Here is an 18,188-nt window from a genome sequence, read left to right as displayed (position 1 = left end):
TCCCAAAATGTATGCAGGTCCCTATGGCAGTTCCTAAATATACATGACTCTCTGCTTTAAATATGACCCATGCAGTAATGTGTTCAGAGAGTTCATACCCTGACACTTCTTGCTTCCAGGCATATAGCTCTCTTCTCTGCACTTCACCCTATATAAATGGCATCATCGGGTATTGGGTGAAAGAAAGTTTAACCCTTGACGGGCCTGTGCCCCGGAAGTGTTCAGGGTGGGTAAAGCCTCTGCTCATTCCAGGGTAAATACCTCTGTCACTGTAGTCAATATTCGACTCCCCAGATGTTTCGGTCTACAACTCCCGTCAGCCCTAGCCATTATAGTCAATGTTGAGGGATCATGAAAGTCGTAGGTCAGATCATCCTGCGGCCCACTGCTTGCATAGCCCTAGGGTGCTATAGTCATGGATTCTGCAATAATGCAGAACTCGGCATCTGCTTCTACCACTGGAGTAGTAGACTTTTTCAGGTACTTGCTGGAAAATGATCCAGTATTTATTTGGCAGTCCGTGGGTGCTGGCTTGTGGGTTTGTTTTAAAGTTTCGGTCTAAGCCTGCTTCCCCCCACTCATTTGTATTTGTGTATTTGGTTCGCAGCACTGCGTCCCGGGACCCTCTATGCATACACCTGAAACCATGAATTTGAATTGTCCTTTTACCGTCCTGTTAGAGTAGGTTACAACCTCTCCTACTGGAAGATTTTCTGTCTGCTCATCATCACGTCCTTTACATATCATAATTAGTGCCCTGTTAGCCAATCACTCCCAAGGAGTTGGCCATTATTAAATTGCCATTCAACTATATATTGCAATTTGATTTCATTGACTTCTTTACCGGCCCTTGAATTCTATCCAGAGATTGTTTTTTATTGTGGGCTATTAGGTGGCCCACTTACAAGTCGAAACTATTGAATAAGAGTGCAGATAGGGAGAAATGGCATATGATGAGGGACGCACAGCTTGTAGTTGTTTGGTTATTTGCCCACCCATTGATCCATTATCCAGTCTCACCCACTTCTCACCCCTCCCTGCCAAAAACCCCTCCTCGTGGGAACTCTTTGAGCCCACTTTAATCAACCATTCCCATCAAACTTTGCACTCAAGCCTGCCAGTGTTTTTCAAAGCAGTCTTCTGAGAGTCAACGACTTAATTGGAGTTGTAAACACTCTTATATGCAATAAAAAATGTCTTAACCAGGTTTGCCTTCAGCCATTCTATTTATAAGCACTCTGTGCATCCTTCAATGAAGGCCTATTAAAAACAAGCATTGGCAAAACCAACAGTTTTTGCTTGCCAGGCACTGCTATTGGATGCCAAGGTATTTGCACCATCAATGGGCAGTTAATGCCCCTACGACAGTGTCTGGCACGCTCCTTTCCCATCCCTACACAAAAGCCTAAACTGTTGGCATTGCCAATGCCTGTTTAATGTATCGTCAAATGTTTCACACATTTGAGTACCTGCTAACTGGTGTCATTTCAGTGAAAACCTACTAAAAATGCGAAAAAGGCAAAATTAATACAACCACAATTCTCTTTAAATGCCTGCATGTTTAGATGGTTTTTCTGTTGTTGTAACTATTACATTTTTGCCAAAATCTTCAAATTATGCAGCAAAGGGTGGATCACCTGACTACACCACATGTGCAGTGGAATTCTGTCATCTCTGTACCCACCTCGAGCATTTGCTCTCCTTTTCTTCCCATATTCCCGAAAGAACCTGTATCCAGCGGCCAGCCAAACTAAACTGTATTGGGAAATCTATCCATCCATCGCCCCTATGTTTAGATAACCCTCTTCTTCTGTTATGTGGACCCGCCCCGCAGGTACTAATGATCCTCCTTTTTTATGTGATCGCTGAATCCAGAACAGTATGCAGGAAGTCGGGGTGTCTGGGGGACAGTCCTGACATTGGAGGTCAGAAACGTAGCAGCCCTTCCCTTCTCCTTCCAGTTCATCCGCGTTTGGGAGGGGTCGGTCTAGGCAGGGGGTTGGAAAAGCAACGGCCCTTCCCATCACCTTCCGCTTTAGGTTTGTTAAAATGATTTGTGTGTTCCCATGGGATGATTCAGGGGAGGTGTTGTGCATTGGCTTTTGGGTGTCCCTGTGAACACCACATATCCTAATATGTTGCAATGCAGGGGTAGCCTGAGGCAGGTAGATGGAGAGACAAATGGCTAGATGTGTAGCTCGATTGACATCCGAGAAGAGGCAAACCTACCTCTAGTCCAAATGTCCCTGAGCATAACCACTGTGCCACATCTCCCCATGGCCAGCCACTAGGCCACATATCCATGAATGTGACTCGCTTCCTTAAATCTCCCCATGCCCAGACACCAAGCCACATATCCATCAATGTGACTTTCTTCCTCAACTCTCCCCATGCTCAGCCACCAGGTCACATATCCATGAATGTGACTCGATTCCTTGAATCTCCCCATGCCCAGCCACCAGGTCACATATCCTTGAATGTGACTTTTCCTTAAATCTCCCGATGCCCAGCCACCAAGCCACATATCCATGAATGTGACTCACTTCCTTAAATCTCCCCATGCCCAGCCACCAGGTCACATATCCATGAATGTGACTCACTTCCTTAAATCTCCCCATGCCCAGCCACCAAGCCACATATCCATGAATGTGACTCACTTCCTTAAATCTCCCCATGCCCAGCCACCAGGTCACATATCCATGAATGTGACTCACTTCCTTAAATCTCTCCATGCCCAGCTCCCCATGCTCATCCACCAGGTCACATATCCATGAATGTGACTCGCTTCCTTGAATCTCCCCATGCCCAGCCACCAGGCCACATATCCATGAATGTGACACGCTTCCTTAAATCTCCCCATGCCCAACCACCAAGCCACATATCCATGAATGTGACTCGCTTTGCTATATCTCCCCATGCCCAGCCACCAGGTCACATATCCACGAATGTGACTCGCTTCCCTATATCTCCACATGCTCAGCCACCAGGTCACATATCCATGAATGTGACTCACTTCCTTATCTCCCCATGCCCAGCCACCAGGTCACATATCCATGAATGTGACTTGCGTCCTTATATCTCCCCATGCCCAGCCACCAGGCCAAATATCCATGAATGTGACTAGCTTCCTTAAATCTCCCCATGCCCAGCACCAGGCCACATATCCATGAATGTGACTTGCTTCCTTAAATCTCCCCATGCCCAGCCACCAGGTCCCATATCCATGAATGTGACTCGCTTCATTATATCTCCCCATGTCCAGCCACCAGGTCACATATCCATGAATGTGACTCACTTCCTTGTATCTCCCCATGCCCAGCCACCAGGTCACATATCCATGAATGTGACTCGCTTCCTTATATCTCCCCATGCCCAGCCACCAGGCCACATATCCATGAATGTGACTCGCTTCCTTATATCTCCCCATACCCAGCACCAGGTCACATATCCATGAATGTGATTCGATTCATTATATCTCTGCATGCCCAGCCACCAGGTCACATATCCATGAATGTGACTCGCTTCCTTAAATCTCCCCATGCCCAGCCACCAGGTCGTATATCCATGAATGTGATTCGCTTCCTTATATCTCCACATGCCTAACCACGAGGTTAAACCATTTGTTTAACTACTAATCCACATCTCCTCATGCTGGACTACTAGGACACATAATGTAATCCTGGGACTGCGATTACATCACCTCATGCTTCACAGACAGCAGACCTGCTACTAGACACAATCAGTAGTGCACATATCCACACATCTAGTGGCTAGCCCACCTGCACTTAATACTCTGCTAAATGCCCCCATGCTTATCCAAGGCTGCATACGCCCGAATGTAATTGCCAGGCCTCATCACTGCATGCTTCACCTCAAGTCCACATGTTCCTCTATGCAAGTACTAGGCCACATCTCCTCACTGCTAACCCCTAGGACACACTTCCTCTTGCTCAGACACCGGGCCGCATCTAGCCAGGCTTTCACCCTGATCCACGTGCACTAGAGTGTAAACATTAGGCCACAGCTCATGTACCCAACCACAAGGTCACATGCTGCTGAATGTGGCCACCAAGTCCCCTCTCCCCATGCTCAACCACCAGGCCACGTGCCCCAGAGTGTAACCACTAGGTCCTATCACCTGGCCAGAGGCCTCTAAACGGAACCACTAGGCCGTATCTCTAGGATAACTGCTCGCCGACCTTTCCCTGAACCTAACCAATAGGCCACATTGAGTTCAATTGACCATTCTACGTTCCTGTGGGAAACCGTGTCTGGGTAGTTGGCAGAGGGTGATCGGACACACAGTGATTCCGTTGTTACGTTATATTTTGCAGTATTTGAAAAGCACAACCTTCACAACTTCCATGGCTTCTTGGCATATGCGTTGGTACGAGTTTGCTCATTTGTGCGTTTCCTAGGAGTTGTCTCTATGGCACAGGGTAGCTGGCGTTGGGCTTTCCATGTATCCTTGGTGTCGGCATAAGTTTTGTTTGTGTTACCTAGGAATAGTTTAATTGCTCTTTCCCTTCTCCCTGGCAAAGAAAGGTTTTCCCCGATACTGTTAAAATGACCCTTCCAATAGCTTGCTGCCAGGAGGGTGCAGATGGTGGTGGGAGTTTTGTGATACTTTAGCATTCACCAAAAGATGTTTGGTAACAGGAACAAATGTTTCATTTCAAAATGCTGAGCATTTTCTTTTTCTCTTTCCAACTAGTGTGAGGTTCACTTCCAGACGACGCGGGATCCAGCGGTGTCCAAGACGCGCAGCTCCACCACCACCACCGGCACCAGCACCAGGTCCAAGATCATCATAGGCACCTGCATTGCTGCGGGATTGATCCTCATCATTCTCATATGCGTTCTGTCCATCAACGGCACGGGGGCAGAGTCTGAGGGAATGGAGGCGGGGAATGAGAGGCATGCTAATCTCAGTACACCCGCACCCTGAAGAGCAAAGACTGGTGCCGCCGCAAGCTCTCATGTATGTCTGGAACAGAGGTGATCATTGGCTTTCATTTCCAGACATCTCATAATGTAGCAGGTCTGATGACCAGAGCATTGTCCTCTGGATAAATTAAGGCTCTGCACCAGAAAATGCCATAGGTACAAACACAAGGTTTGTCTCTTGTCTCCTGATTTAGAATCATAACTGTGCTGAACATCCCTTTACTCATTCCCTAGTGTAGTGCCGTTACTAGCCAAACATTCCTTTAGGGCTCCAGGCATTGCCTGTTGTAGAGCTTGAAGTTGTCTAAACATTGCCTTACTATGTGTCTCCACAGATCACCTGATGCTGGGTCTCGAGTTAGCTGAATGTGACTTTCTATTTCCAGGCATTGCCTGATGTACTGCCTTGAGGTCTTCAGGCATTCTCTGCTGTAGTGCCTCTAGTTAGACAGGCATTCCTGTGGGGCTCCAGGCATTGCCTGATGTACTGCCTTGAAGTCTACAGGCCTTCTCTGTTGTAGTGCCTCTAGTTAGACAGGCATTCCTTTAGGGCTCCAGGCATTGCCCGATGGTAGTGTCTGAACATTTCTGTAGGGCAATGGACATAACTGGATGTATAGCTTTGAGTTAGGCGAGCATTCCTTTAGCTCTCCAGACTACTGTGTGCAGTGCCTTTACTTAGCCGATCATTCCTTTGTCAGGCATCGCCAGGTGTCCAGATTTATGTTGCTCGAACATTACTTTACTCTGTCTCCACACATCACCCTATGGAGGTTCTTGAGTCAGTTGAACGTTCCCTTATGTCCCCACATGGCTCCTATTGGGCAGTCTCGCTTGTCCGAAGCATGTCTGTGTATCCAGGCTTCTGCTGCTGTGCCAGGTCACGAATACAAGCATAGACTTCAATCTCCTGACTTCTCCTGAGGGGGTGAAAAACAGAGATTTTGATTTTGGGAAGAGCAATTGGAGGGGTAACGTTAAATGTGTTGCAATGCAGTGATGCAGCATTGGGATGTGTACAGGGTGTGTGTCCAACTCGAGAGTGGCAGCCCCGTGACAGTGAGCAGAAAAACCATCACATCAGGCTCCAGAGAGGCAGTGCTGAAGTAACAGCAACCTATGACTCGTAGGTGCAGAGATAGTAACACAAGATAAGCCCCAATCATGAGAAACAGAGTCTGAGATAGTAACACTAGACATGACCCAGTAAAGAGAGGCAGGCCAGAGAGAGTAACACTAGATATATTACAACAAGGGGGGCAGCGACTGCAGTAATAATAATAATACATAAATCGCAGTAAAAGAAGCCAGGCATGGCATAGAAGCAGTGGATATATCATGTGACGGGAGGCAGCGACTGCAATAATAATAATAATAATAATAATAATAATAATACATAAATCGCAGTAAAAGAAGCCAGGCATGGCATAGAAGCAGTGGATATATCATGTGACGGGAGGCAGCGACTGCAATAATAATAATACATAAATCGCAGTAAAAGGAGCCAGGCATGGCATAGAAGCACTGGATATATCACGTGACGGGAAGCAGCGACTGCAATAATAATAATAATAATAATACGTAAATCGCAGTAAAAGAAGCCAGGCATGGCATAGAAGCAGTGGATATATCACGTGACGGGAAGCAGCGACTGCAATAATAATAATTCATAAACCACAGTAAAAGGAGCCAGGCATGGCATAGAAGCAGTGGATATATCACGTGACGGGAAGCAGCGACTGCAATAATAATAATTCATAAACCACTGTAAAAGGAGCCAGGCATGGCATAGAAGCAGTGGATATATCACGTGACGGGAAGCAGCGACTGCAATAATAATAATTCATAAACCACAGTAAAAGGAGCCAGGCATGGCCTAGAAGCAGTAGATATATCACGTGACGGGAAGCAGCGACTGCAATAATAATAATTCATAAACCACAGTAAAAGGAGCCAGGCATGGCATAGAAGCAGTGGATATATCACGTGACGGCAGGCAAACCGGATATAGTTATTATGGAACTCATGACGAAAGGAAGCCTGAGATGGCAAACAATGGCTATATTTGTATTATTGTATAGAAAATCTTCATGCATGCAATTGGGATACAAGGTCCCCGTTTGCTGTGTCCATCCTAGATAGAAGTCCTCCGTCATGCTTCAAAGACTCCGTCGTTTCATTGCGAATGTTAAAACTAGGGCCAGTGAACCTAGCCCATTTCCAAAAAAATGGACGGTTTGTATACAATCATACTCTGCATTTGCAAACCGATATACAAACAGCATGAAGTAGCAAGCAAATCATCACACAACTGAATTAAGAGGCCACTGAGGACAAAATAGCAGACATTGCATCCGGAGAGCCTCTCAACACTCTGCAAGATTATCACCATAGGAAGTCAACAAAAGGACTCCTTCAGGATGGCTTCCTCTCGGGTGTTGCTTGGAGCACAGAAGAAGGGCGTAATGCGACCACCCTCCTCCTCCTCCACATATCCGGAAAGGTTTCCACCAAAGCAGGAGTAGCCAGGCTTCAGAATTTCCCCATCGATCCCCCTTCAGCATGTTCCCCCACAGCAGCGCGAACAGTAACCTTTCCAACGTATTGAGTTGATCAAGAGATATAGACACAGTTCAAGGCACAGAACAGCCACCTCCCTTCTGCCTCACTTGTCTGGACATGCTTAGTCGCCATGACGGATTTCAGCATACACCATCCTTGAAGTCAACCTTGACAGTGAGCACACTGCTCTGTTTTTTACGAATTGACATCCATATTGGGCTCCTCTTCCCCCGTCGGGGGGCAGTTATGCAATGCACAATGGTGGTTCTTGCTCTGAGAACAAAGAAAATGATGAAACTTCTCAGCTGAGGGGAGACTCACATGGAACAGAAAGTTGTTGGCACTGCCAACATAACTCAAGTTGTCTCAGATCCACAGACAGGACTCGGAGATGACGTTGTCTCTTTGGCTTTTTTGCACAAGTCATACACTCTCCATTCACCAGTATCACATCCGAGTGCCCAGGCCCACCAAGACCTTCCTTCCTTCAAGAAATTCTAAAGATCCAATGAGTAGACACAGACACACACAGTAAAAGTACAGCCTAGTGATAAAAAGCTACCAACTCAGCCTCGTGGTGCAGACCAAAGGACCAGAATCCACCATCACTAGTTGGCAATGACAACAAAACAGGAGTTTCAGGCTCCGACAGTAACAATATCACAGGCTGGCTATAGCAACGTGAGGGCAATTGCAAGCAAGAATGCGATATGTCCTGTAGGACTGCTCCCCTCCATGCCACTTTTAAGTAAGCTGGTAGAGAGCGGTCGACTCTCAGAATCTGCTGCGGATCCAAAAGGGTTAGGAATGTCGGGGAACATTGAGAGTCAGTGGTAATGTTTGGTGAAGTGCTATGATGTCCAACTATCTGCAATTCAGCTAACAACACCGCTTTTACAGAGAGAGAGAGTAATTTCCTGTGCTAAACCAGGTACTAGACATAGGCCCAAGTATTTGTATTTTATTTGTAATTAATTAAGACTATGGTGTCATTTCAAACAGAAATCCGTCCTAGGAAAGGGTGCCTGTATACAAGACCATTGTTGCATTGCATGACGTTTACCGAGTGGTGAAGGGGTAATAGGAACATAAATGAAGGACAGGAAGTAGAGGGCCTTAAAAACAATCCAGCACATATTTTCTGTCCTCGCGTTCGCTTCACAGCTATTTTTATTATTGGGGTATTTGTTGAGCACAGACCTGGCTTCGGGAGGGGGAACCACATGGTGTGGGGAGCAGAGAAACAAGAGAGTGGGGAGTTAACAACAAAGAAGGGGGAAGATGAGCAGTTTGTCAGCAAGGAATCTACAAGCAAGCAGGGGAGGAAACAGTGGGGGTCAGATCACCTTGTCTCGGGCAGGGTGGGGCGTTTAGGGTGTCTGGGTCTAGGTGGAAGTGGAGGGTCTTGACCTCCTTCATGAACTGTGGAACAGCTGAAGATTGACGAGGGATACTTCTGGGCTTGGCCACCCTCTTCGGAGGGATGGGTGTACGCAGAGTAGCACAGAGATGGAAATGATCGAGCATGGAAGCTTTTCCAACCCAACTTTATTCCCCAGTCTTTGGACAGGATGATCCTGCTGCTGCTACCGAGGGCATTGTTATGGCATGAATGGTTAAGACCTGCAGTGTTTTAAATAACTTCTATTTTAAACCGCCTCCTAATTTTGAGTTGGGGTCTCATTGGATATTTACTGCATGCAGTACAAAGAGAATACTCGATAGGGTCATTCATATTTACTAACTGCAGTGCTTTCCTATTTCCCCCCATGCAGTCCCAACTTTTAATTTGGCAGTATTTTCGAATGGGAGGTACTTAAATACTGCATGATATCATAAGTTATTTATAACACGCTTACTACCCTGAGGTTTCTAAGCGCAGACCCGGGGATCGAAACCTGTGTTGCTCTGTGTCGTCTTGCTTCCAAGGTGAGCACGTTGCCCCTGAGCTATCATCCCGAGACATGTGTCAGCATTCCTGCCATCCTCACAATGAGGCTTAACGTGGGGTTACTTCAACAAATGTGAGAAGCGCACAACTTGGTATAGTTGTCAATTGGCCAATTCCAAATGGCAGATCAACTCTATATTACGGTAAGAGGCGGTTGTCTGAAAGGAATCCTGGAACAGAACAGGCAAGCAGGACGGGAAGAAGCGAGCAGAAAGAATTGCAATCTGGAACCTCGCCTGGCATCTGCCCATCTTTCAAAAGTGTTTCTTGCTGGTGGACGTCCCCCAACCAGAGTAGGCAGGGCTTTGGCTGCAGATCCTATTAGAGTCTCATTTCAGCCTATGATGTCCCAATGTTAACTCTGCAAAAATACAGTTTGCACCGCTTCCCAATGGAACCTGGATTCGTCCACATTAAATGTAGACTCTGCATGCACTTGATGTTCTAGCGAGAAGGTGGACCTGAAGCACCTTTTAAGGGAGATTGATGGTCTTGTGCGTAATGCAGTGCAATGGAGTCATATTAGAAGACATAGCCCACTTCTTGGGTCTTTGTCCACTGCCCATAATGTGCTAACATGAGAAACTCTTACTCCGCATTGCCTTTGCAAGTAACTTGGGGAATGCTTGCTTCAGAGAAATGGCCTTCCGCAAAGCCATCAAGACATTTTTATTCGCCTGATCCCAGACTATATGCATGCAATGTTTTTACAATGTCTGATCGCACTATATGTATGCAATGTTTCTACTATGGCTGACTCACACCTCATGTAACTAAGTTCATTTCCCTGTAACAGAGCCTTGGCGCATTTGGGCTGTTAGTGCCATTTATAAATTTAAATAAATAAATAGAATGAGTGCAGCCTGCCATCACAAGTTCAAATACCATAGGGGAAGATTCAGATTTTCAGCCTTCCAAATCCAATACATGAAGTACTATCTGGTTGAGTAATGATAACCAGTTTTAGTGCAGCACAGGGGCGTTGCTAGGGGGGGGGGCTAAGGGGGCTATAGCCCCCGATCTTTTGGTTGTAGCCCCGGATAGAATCTCAGGAGCTACAGCCAAAAGACTAGCTAGCCCCCAATCCCAACAGTACTGACATCAGCTTAGCCCCGGGTCTTTTCCAGACCTAGCAACTCCCCTGGTGCAGCACTATGATGCAAGAGGAATGTTGTTGTTATTATCACAGAAACGCTTACAGTATTTTCCATATAAATATATATTAATTCTGCATTTTTCCTGTTTCCCCTAATCAATGTGAAGATGTGATATGTTGAATTCTGAGTAATATATAGTCTTTGTGAATTGTATTTGTCTTGCTTTTCTTTCCCTGGATATTTAATGAATAAATCTGGTTTGTTTAAAGTTTTTTAAATGTCCTACTATTCTTGAGATCGCAATTTTGTAACAAATTGTCAGAGGTTTATGAGACATTTAACCTCATAACGCGTTGGCCGGTCTGGAAATAAAGTGCTGGTAACAACGTATACCGGCACCTTTCCGAACCAGCCAACTTCAAGTCTGCCGGTAGGGGCTCTGATCTACCGATAGGCCTGCAGGTAGATCAGGCCCCTCCCTAGAGGCTGCTGAATGCCTGAATCACCAGCACCGTTACTAACGGTGTCAGTGATTCGGGCAACCCCGTCCTATTGGACTCCATGGAATGGGGAGTTACCGGCGTCTCCACTACTCCTAATATCCCAGTATAACCAGGATGTCAGGCGGCAGAGATGTTAAGGTCATTCCCCGGTATCCCGCGGAAATTCCGGCGGGATACTGGGGAAAACATTAAATAAAAAGATGGCATTAGAAAAGTCTACCTTTTTAAAATGTGGGGTCCTGTAGATAATCCGGAAATTAGATTTAGCTAGGTTTTACACGGATCAGGGTAGTAGCTGTGTTTGTAACAGTTTTCTTATTTAAATGTTTTTTTTTTTTATTATGAATGAGCAATCATGGCTTTAAATACATTTATTAAATTGAATGAAACCGTTTGCTGAGCTATACGTTTCCGGTAATCCAGTTGAAAAGAAATATCTAAAACCTCAGTTTATGATCCCCATTGTTATTATTTGGCCACATCATGGTGGTATAGCTTGGGATGGTGGAAAGAGGACACAGAGTCGGTGCGGTTTGAATAGCAAGGTCCTAGGTGTGTCTTGATGCGGGTGCAACAAATGCTTGACCATTCAAGCCGGATTTGTTGAAGAAGCAGTTTGTGAGCAGGTTTCTGGATTAGGAGCACGAGTTTCTCGAGGGGCCGTATGGATGGAATTTAGAAAGCAGGAGGTAGGGCCTTTTCTGAAATCGGAGAAATATTTCATACGTGGGGATTTTAATTTAATCCGCTTACGTACAGGAAGCCGATGTTGAGCTGATGGTTTGAGATGACCTAATAGCCTGAACTTATAGTTGCAGTATGCTTTTATTTTTCTCCATGTGGCTGCATGTTAGGAAGGTTTTCTGCTGGGAATAGTTACACTGCAGACACAGTCCATGGGCCTCATTACGAGTCTGGCGGTAACCGTGCCGGAAAAACTGGCAGGCTACCGCCAGACCCGTATTACAATTCTGCCTCCGTGATTTCCGGAATCACTGGGGCATTATGACCCAATCGACCCGGGAATTCCGGAGGCGGAATTCTGTAAGTCCCCATTCCGACTCCATTGGGATGGGGACAATGGAAACACTGGTTCCGTCTATGACGCAGCCGGTGTTTCAATTTGCGCCTGCAGGCGGGTGGCATTACTCCCGCCAGGTCAGACCTGACGGGAGTGACACCTTCCTTCTGCAGGACTCTGAATCAGACGATCCGGAAAGAACAGTGGTGGCGTTTTTACCGCCACCGTTCTTTCCGGACCGGCAGGGTCGTAATGAGGCCCAATATCTTTTTTCACCAAGTTGTCGAGGTGGGGAATCTGAGCCCATCGGTTCCTCTATAAGAGCTTGATTTTGGTAAGATTGGGAGGGGGGCTTGTTTATAGGAGCTTGGAAGAAAGTAAAAGGGGAATATCCCAGCAGATCGGTATCAATGTGCTCACCGCATTATCTTTCTGGCCCTATACTTTGCCACCAGTTCTTATTAAAAAGGGCCTTTTGTTGTTTTCCCTCATGATACAGTCACTAGATTTCCCCTTAAAAGTGAAGCTGGGCCATGTGTTTTCTTACTGATTCCAGTGTAACAAAACATTGACCAATAGATAAAGATGACAGAGTACGCTTTTTTCTGTTTCAATAATTCAGAGATTGATTTTAATTCATCATATGTCAATACAATACAAAGTTAATATCTAAAAAAGAAGCTCATAACTTTTAAGCCATCATTCATACTCTTTCTCACTAATTCATACACATAGGCTCTAGAGTGTTTTCAAGGAACGGAGTCTTGGTTTCACCATGTCATAAAACGCAATACAAATGTGAACTTAAACCCATTCTCATTTTAGGTGTGTCCCTCTTTATCTATTACACAAGACTTTTAACAGTTGACACGAGTTTCGGTTGATATTGAGTAGGGCTTCACAGCTCGTGCCCTTCGAATCTGCCAACCTTCATCAGGACAGAGGTCAACTATCCACTATTAGTTGCCTCGTAGGAGGATGGGGTGAGCAATATAATCTCTGTTATACAAGTGTTGGAAGTGAGTGTTCGATATTCTAGGATGGATCCCATGTGGGCTGTGTCCGGAAATGCATCAAAAAGTTGGTATTCTAATAAAGTGATTTAGTCGTCACGAAATCTTCTGGGAATGTCAATGTAGGGTCAACATCCAAGTCATGGATCTTCAGATGCCGAGGTAACTATTGGCTGTTAATCTTGTGTATCCAGGGACAGATTGTAGCCCAGATAAGTAATGATATTAGTTTCTTGTCTGCTTACGAATTGCAGTAGCTCTGACTAGATTACATGAATTCCTCGGTCTCACAGTCACGTCCACAACGATACGAGAGCTCGTACCATTCGAGGAATTCATGTAATCTAGTCACAGCTACTGCAATTTGTATGTATAAAATTATTGATCAAGCCTAATATTCAATGAACTGCAGTATCATTGCAGCTTTTGCTTGTCACATCTAAGTCCCGCAAACATACTCCGGCTTCGGTTTCAGAAAGTAGCAAGCCGCAGTTTAGACTTTAGGGAATAAAGACTTGTGTCCATCCAACTTGTCTGTGCACATCTCAAGTCCACTTGATGTATTACTTGGTTTAAATGAATATGTTGATTCTAGTACGGCTTACTGTCAAATCAGGTGGAAGGTAAGGAGTAATATGGGTTGTGTAAAGTTTGATGCTATGCACGCAGACCTCCCCTGAATTTGTAGCTCGGATACAGGTTCGTTATGTAAGGTAACGTAGCAAATGTTGACCATGTGCTGCTATAAGGAACGCCAATGTACATCTTTGCCACCATAGTCATCTAATCAATCTAACTTCTGATCTATTAAAAAGAAGCAAGCCGTTTTATCTTTTGACCGATTTAATAACCTGTTGGCATATTTCAGCCAGGGACATAATTTTACCAAAATGCCAGGGCTAGCGGAGGTGACATCACATGACACCTTGACCCCTGATGACATCATGCAATGTTATTTCATTTCACCCCATCCCCCAAGTGACATCACAGGAAGTGATGGCACACAACCTTCAGATGTGTCTAAGACCCGTGTGTCCAGGTGCACTCATTTCAGCCAGATATAAGAACTGAGGCACAGAGGGAGGCGTGATTTGTCCACAATGACACATTTGGGGAATTTTCCAGATTCGACATGTGGCCTATATGTAAAACATACATAATGCCGTACTTGTAACAGGGTAACCGAAATCTCTAACGCAGGCTACAGCTTGTGTATGAAACATCTATAGATCAATGGACACAGAAGTTCTTATTATCTGTGGCATTGATGTGTTAAACAAGTTTTTTAAAAAAGCACTGAACTGGGCAGCCGTGCGCTGTCTGTTTACCCAGGAGCAAAATGCTGCATGAGCAAGGCCTGAAAATTAAATCGTTGACTAGGATTTAGTATCAGCAAAATTCCCTGGTTATAAATCTATCTACGAGTCATCTACCACTGAGATAGAATAAACCTATTGTGTGGGTGTAAACTGAGGCCATCTGTCTCTGTGTGTATTTATCTTTAAATTATGTGACAAGCAACCACATGTTGTCCACCATAACCCACAGCCGGACAGAACACCTTAACGTCCTAGGTTTTGATACATGACACTTCTTCAATGTTTTTTAATGGGGTGAGGTGTAGGAGGGGCTGCACTTCCCTCAAGAGTGGGGTTCAATGCGTCTACGATTTTCAGAGCTCTATGTCCAAGGTAAATTATACCCCGCCCAGAACCGGCCTGAACTGGAGAACTTCCAGCCCTTTAAGACGGGTCAGCAATACATTTGAGAGGAATGGGGATGCAGAGGTTACCCAAACATCAATAAATGAAACGACTCAGGAAGTTGGCAAAAAGATAACTGTTTTAATATCAATTATCTAAAACGGGGAGTACAACGAACGTCATCGGACGTATTATAGTAAGGTCACAACGAACTTCATAAAAAGCACACCTTTATACTAAAATCCCGTGTCAGATGGCGTACAACCTGCATATTACTAACATCATCCTACGTGGCAAACTACAAAAACCTACTGAAGAGAGTGATAGGGTCTAAGGGAACAACCAAGTATAAAATCCATACTCATCTAATGGGTGTGAGAAAGGTGATAGGTTTCTTAACATCAGGTGGGGCAACTAAGCCCTTCCCTCCAAATAGGTCACTATGAACGTCACTAAATATACAACGTCCTATTGGCTACAAAATTATATGACCCCCCAATCATGCAATCCTCTATAATTAGTTGGCTACTAACCTCCGTCAGCATCCTTCAGCCCACGCTAGCCGCACGCAGGCCAGACTGCCAGGTGATGGTGAGTTAGTCTTAAATATCCGCTTCCCACGAATTGGAACATCATCCATCATCACCTCAGTGGTTGGTTGTCAATTAGAGCCTGTGAACTTGTCCTTGGGATTGTTCTTTTGCTCACGAAGATACAGGTGAGTAGAGGCGTGTTCTGCCCTCGTATGTAGGTGCGACCATCCTGCTTGTCCAACTTCTTCTCCCCACCTGACTGGAGACCACGAAATTGAGCTTTCAGTGTATTAAAAATACTATTTTCCAATGAGCCTCTGATGTCTTTTTTGTTCTCTCCTAGCTTCTGAACAGGAGGTTCATTCCTTCACAAGATTGGAACTCATTTCTGTTCTCAGCCGAATACGACCTTGGCTTCTTGGCTCGTTCAACCTCGCCTTTCTGAAATTCGCTTGTAATTCATTTGTTTTCTAACTGTGCCATGCTGCAAAAAGTGGCCTTTTTCCTTTAGCTCAGCTCTGCTTATAGTTCATAATGGGATCATCCATTCTTTACTCATTCCTATGTATCCATACATTGTCGCTTGCCGCAATCTATTCACTATAAAGCTAGCCTCATGAAAACTTCATCTGCTTGCGTTACTTTGCGTGTGTACACGTGTGAACTGGCTTAATATCTTCATCGTTTCTTCAGCATAAGCCTCTTCATCTTGAGCCCAAGATGTTGCTTATCTTTGGTACTTTCTTGATGCCTTATGGAATATCCGCATTCTCTCATCTCTGCATCTCTTCTATGTACGTCAGCTCGACTCTCACATGATGTCACCAATCTGCTTTGTCAGTCAGACGTCCGGCTTCTTCAGGGAATTTGTTTAAACGGCCATCATACTGTCTTGAATGCAGGTATGGTTTTCTCAACAGGAACCTTGCCTCCAGGATTTCCTTTGGCATCTGTCGTGTCAATGGTTCTGCATAGGTCAAATACTCTTTTTTCCAACATATAGGCATTCTGGGTAAAGTGGTTGAGGTGGGGGTACTTAGCTCCTTCTCTATAGGCCAGTGAATGAAGCTTCCATAAAGCTCTTTCCAAGAAGGTGTTTGAGTGGGGAGGGGTGGGTCAGTCCATGGATCTCTCCATTCTGAGACTGTGTCCAGCGTTTATTTTCTTAAACAGTGTTGCACCAGAGCAGGGTCCTGGACGAGTTTGCAGCCCCTCTCAATCATTCACATCACACTTGAATGAGTTCATGGTGAGCAGAGCTTAATCAGTGGGGTAGCTCCTTAACAAAACACAGGGCACGCCACACCCCGGGCGGGCCCGGACCACCACGTGTGCACAATGTCCATGATGATTGTGCCGCTGCAGGGGCATGCACTACTCCAAGTGAAAGAAGTAAATACGTTTTTTGTTCAAAGCTTAAATGTTTCATGTACAAAGAAGGGGCGGTGCCTGGTCCACAAATATACCAGCCACCGGTGGTGTTTAATGAGTTGTTTTATTGGAGGGTGTAAATATTTGCCAAAAAGCATGTGATTGCAACTAAGCATAGCGAGGGGGCCCGAACTAACGAAAATGGGTTTGAGGGGTCTCGGAGGGAAGGGGGGGGATTCATCCCCCTCCCATGAGAAAATGTTTTCAATAAGGGGTTGAAATGGTGCATTACACAGCATACTTCTGAAAATGTGGGTAAAAGGCCAGACACTTTACAATCGGTTGTTTAGGACTTGTAAAAAAAAGTACAATAGATGCAAGCCACTAAATGTGCACAAGCACATTTCTCAATGTATTGTCATGCCAGTCCCTTTAATATATGCCAGTATAAAAAACATTTTAATACTGGCTGTGCCCATACATTTCCATGCTGGCTCCACCAACATATGCTATGTTCGCTTTGAGATGTTTTTTGATAGTATCATTACTGGCACTAGACACAGAGCTGGCTCTGCCAATATATGCCAGAACTCCTATGTGAGAAGGGGTTGGAGCTGAACGTGACATGTGACACGTGCCACATGTCCCAGTCAGTTCCAACCCCTACTCAGCGCAGCAAGCCCCGGACCAGCCTTCACCCTGATAGGTGAGGACTGGGCTGGGTCCCCCCAGATCCGGTATTGCGGGGTGCCCGCACTGCAGGGGCTCCAACTAATCCAGTACACAGGAGCTTCTGTTTAGAACATTTTTTTTAATGTAGTGGTAGCAAGGGAGATTGCAGGGATAGCAAGGGAGACCACAGGGGTCTGTTGTGGCTGGTTATCGGGTTTGAATGTGCTGTGGTTGCGCTCACAGCCATTCGGGTCAAAGGGTGTGTGCTGTCTCTGTGATTTTAGAGAAATGACACCATCGTAAAGATCGTGATAGGGGTGTTTATTTGAGCTTGCCACTGGAAAGGATTACCTAGCAGTTATGAAAGATTGTTTAATATTACTCTGTCCCATATTGCATCAGGTGCTGCAGACGTTCTTCTTTTTTTGTTTTACAAAGGTAGCGGGCGCCCCTCTCTCGCAAGAACAGACATGATAATCTGTTCAGTGGTTATTAACCACTTGAGAGTTCGCAGCCACTGCCTTTACTCACTGTGCCTTTCACAGATGGGGAAATATCCATTTGCATATCAGTCTTTGTCCTGCCCAGGGGCAGTCCAGCACCGAAATACAATGGCAATTCCAATCTGAACGAGAGTACCACCAGCAACCCCATACACGTGTTTCACCCTTGTTGGGGATCATCAGTGAGGTGAAGCTGATGCCTCTCTAAGCACAGTGAGAGGGAGACCACGTCTGGTTGCCCCCAGGAGACCTAGGGTTACCAATCCCAGGTTCCTCAAAAATTGTTTTACAAAGGTAGCGGGCGCCCCTCTC

At 45.4% G+C, this 18,188-nt stretch overlaps 1 long non-coding RNA gene across 1 annotated transcript in view; it reads left to right on the top strand.

Annotated features, from left to right (window-relative positions):
* LOC138492080 (uncharacterized) overlaps window positions 1–10,828 on the top strand; it is a 59,954-nt gene extending 49,126 nt beyond the window's left edge. Inside the window, exon 3 of the long non-coding RNA XR_011276139.1 lies at window positions 4,715–10,828. This is a non-coding gene — a long non-coding RNA (uncharacterized lncRNA). The remainder of the gene's footprint in view (window positions 1–4,714) is intronic.
* Window positions 10,829–18,188: the final 7,360 nt, after the last annotated feature.

This window comes from Ambystoma mexicanum, chromosome 10 (genome assembly GCF_040938575.1).
Source record: "Ambystoma mexicanum isolate Mex_15411 chromosome 10, UKY_AmexF1_1, whole genome shotgun sequence".
Taxonomy (NCBI): domain Eukaryota; kingdom Metazoa; phylum Chordata; class Amphibia; order Caudata; family Ambystomatidae; genus Ambystoma; species Ambystoma mexicanum.
This window is presented reverse-complemented; position numbering and strand designations above follow the sequence as displayed.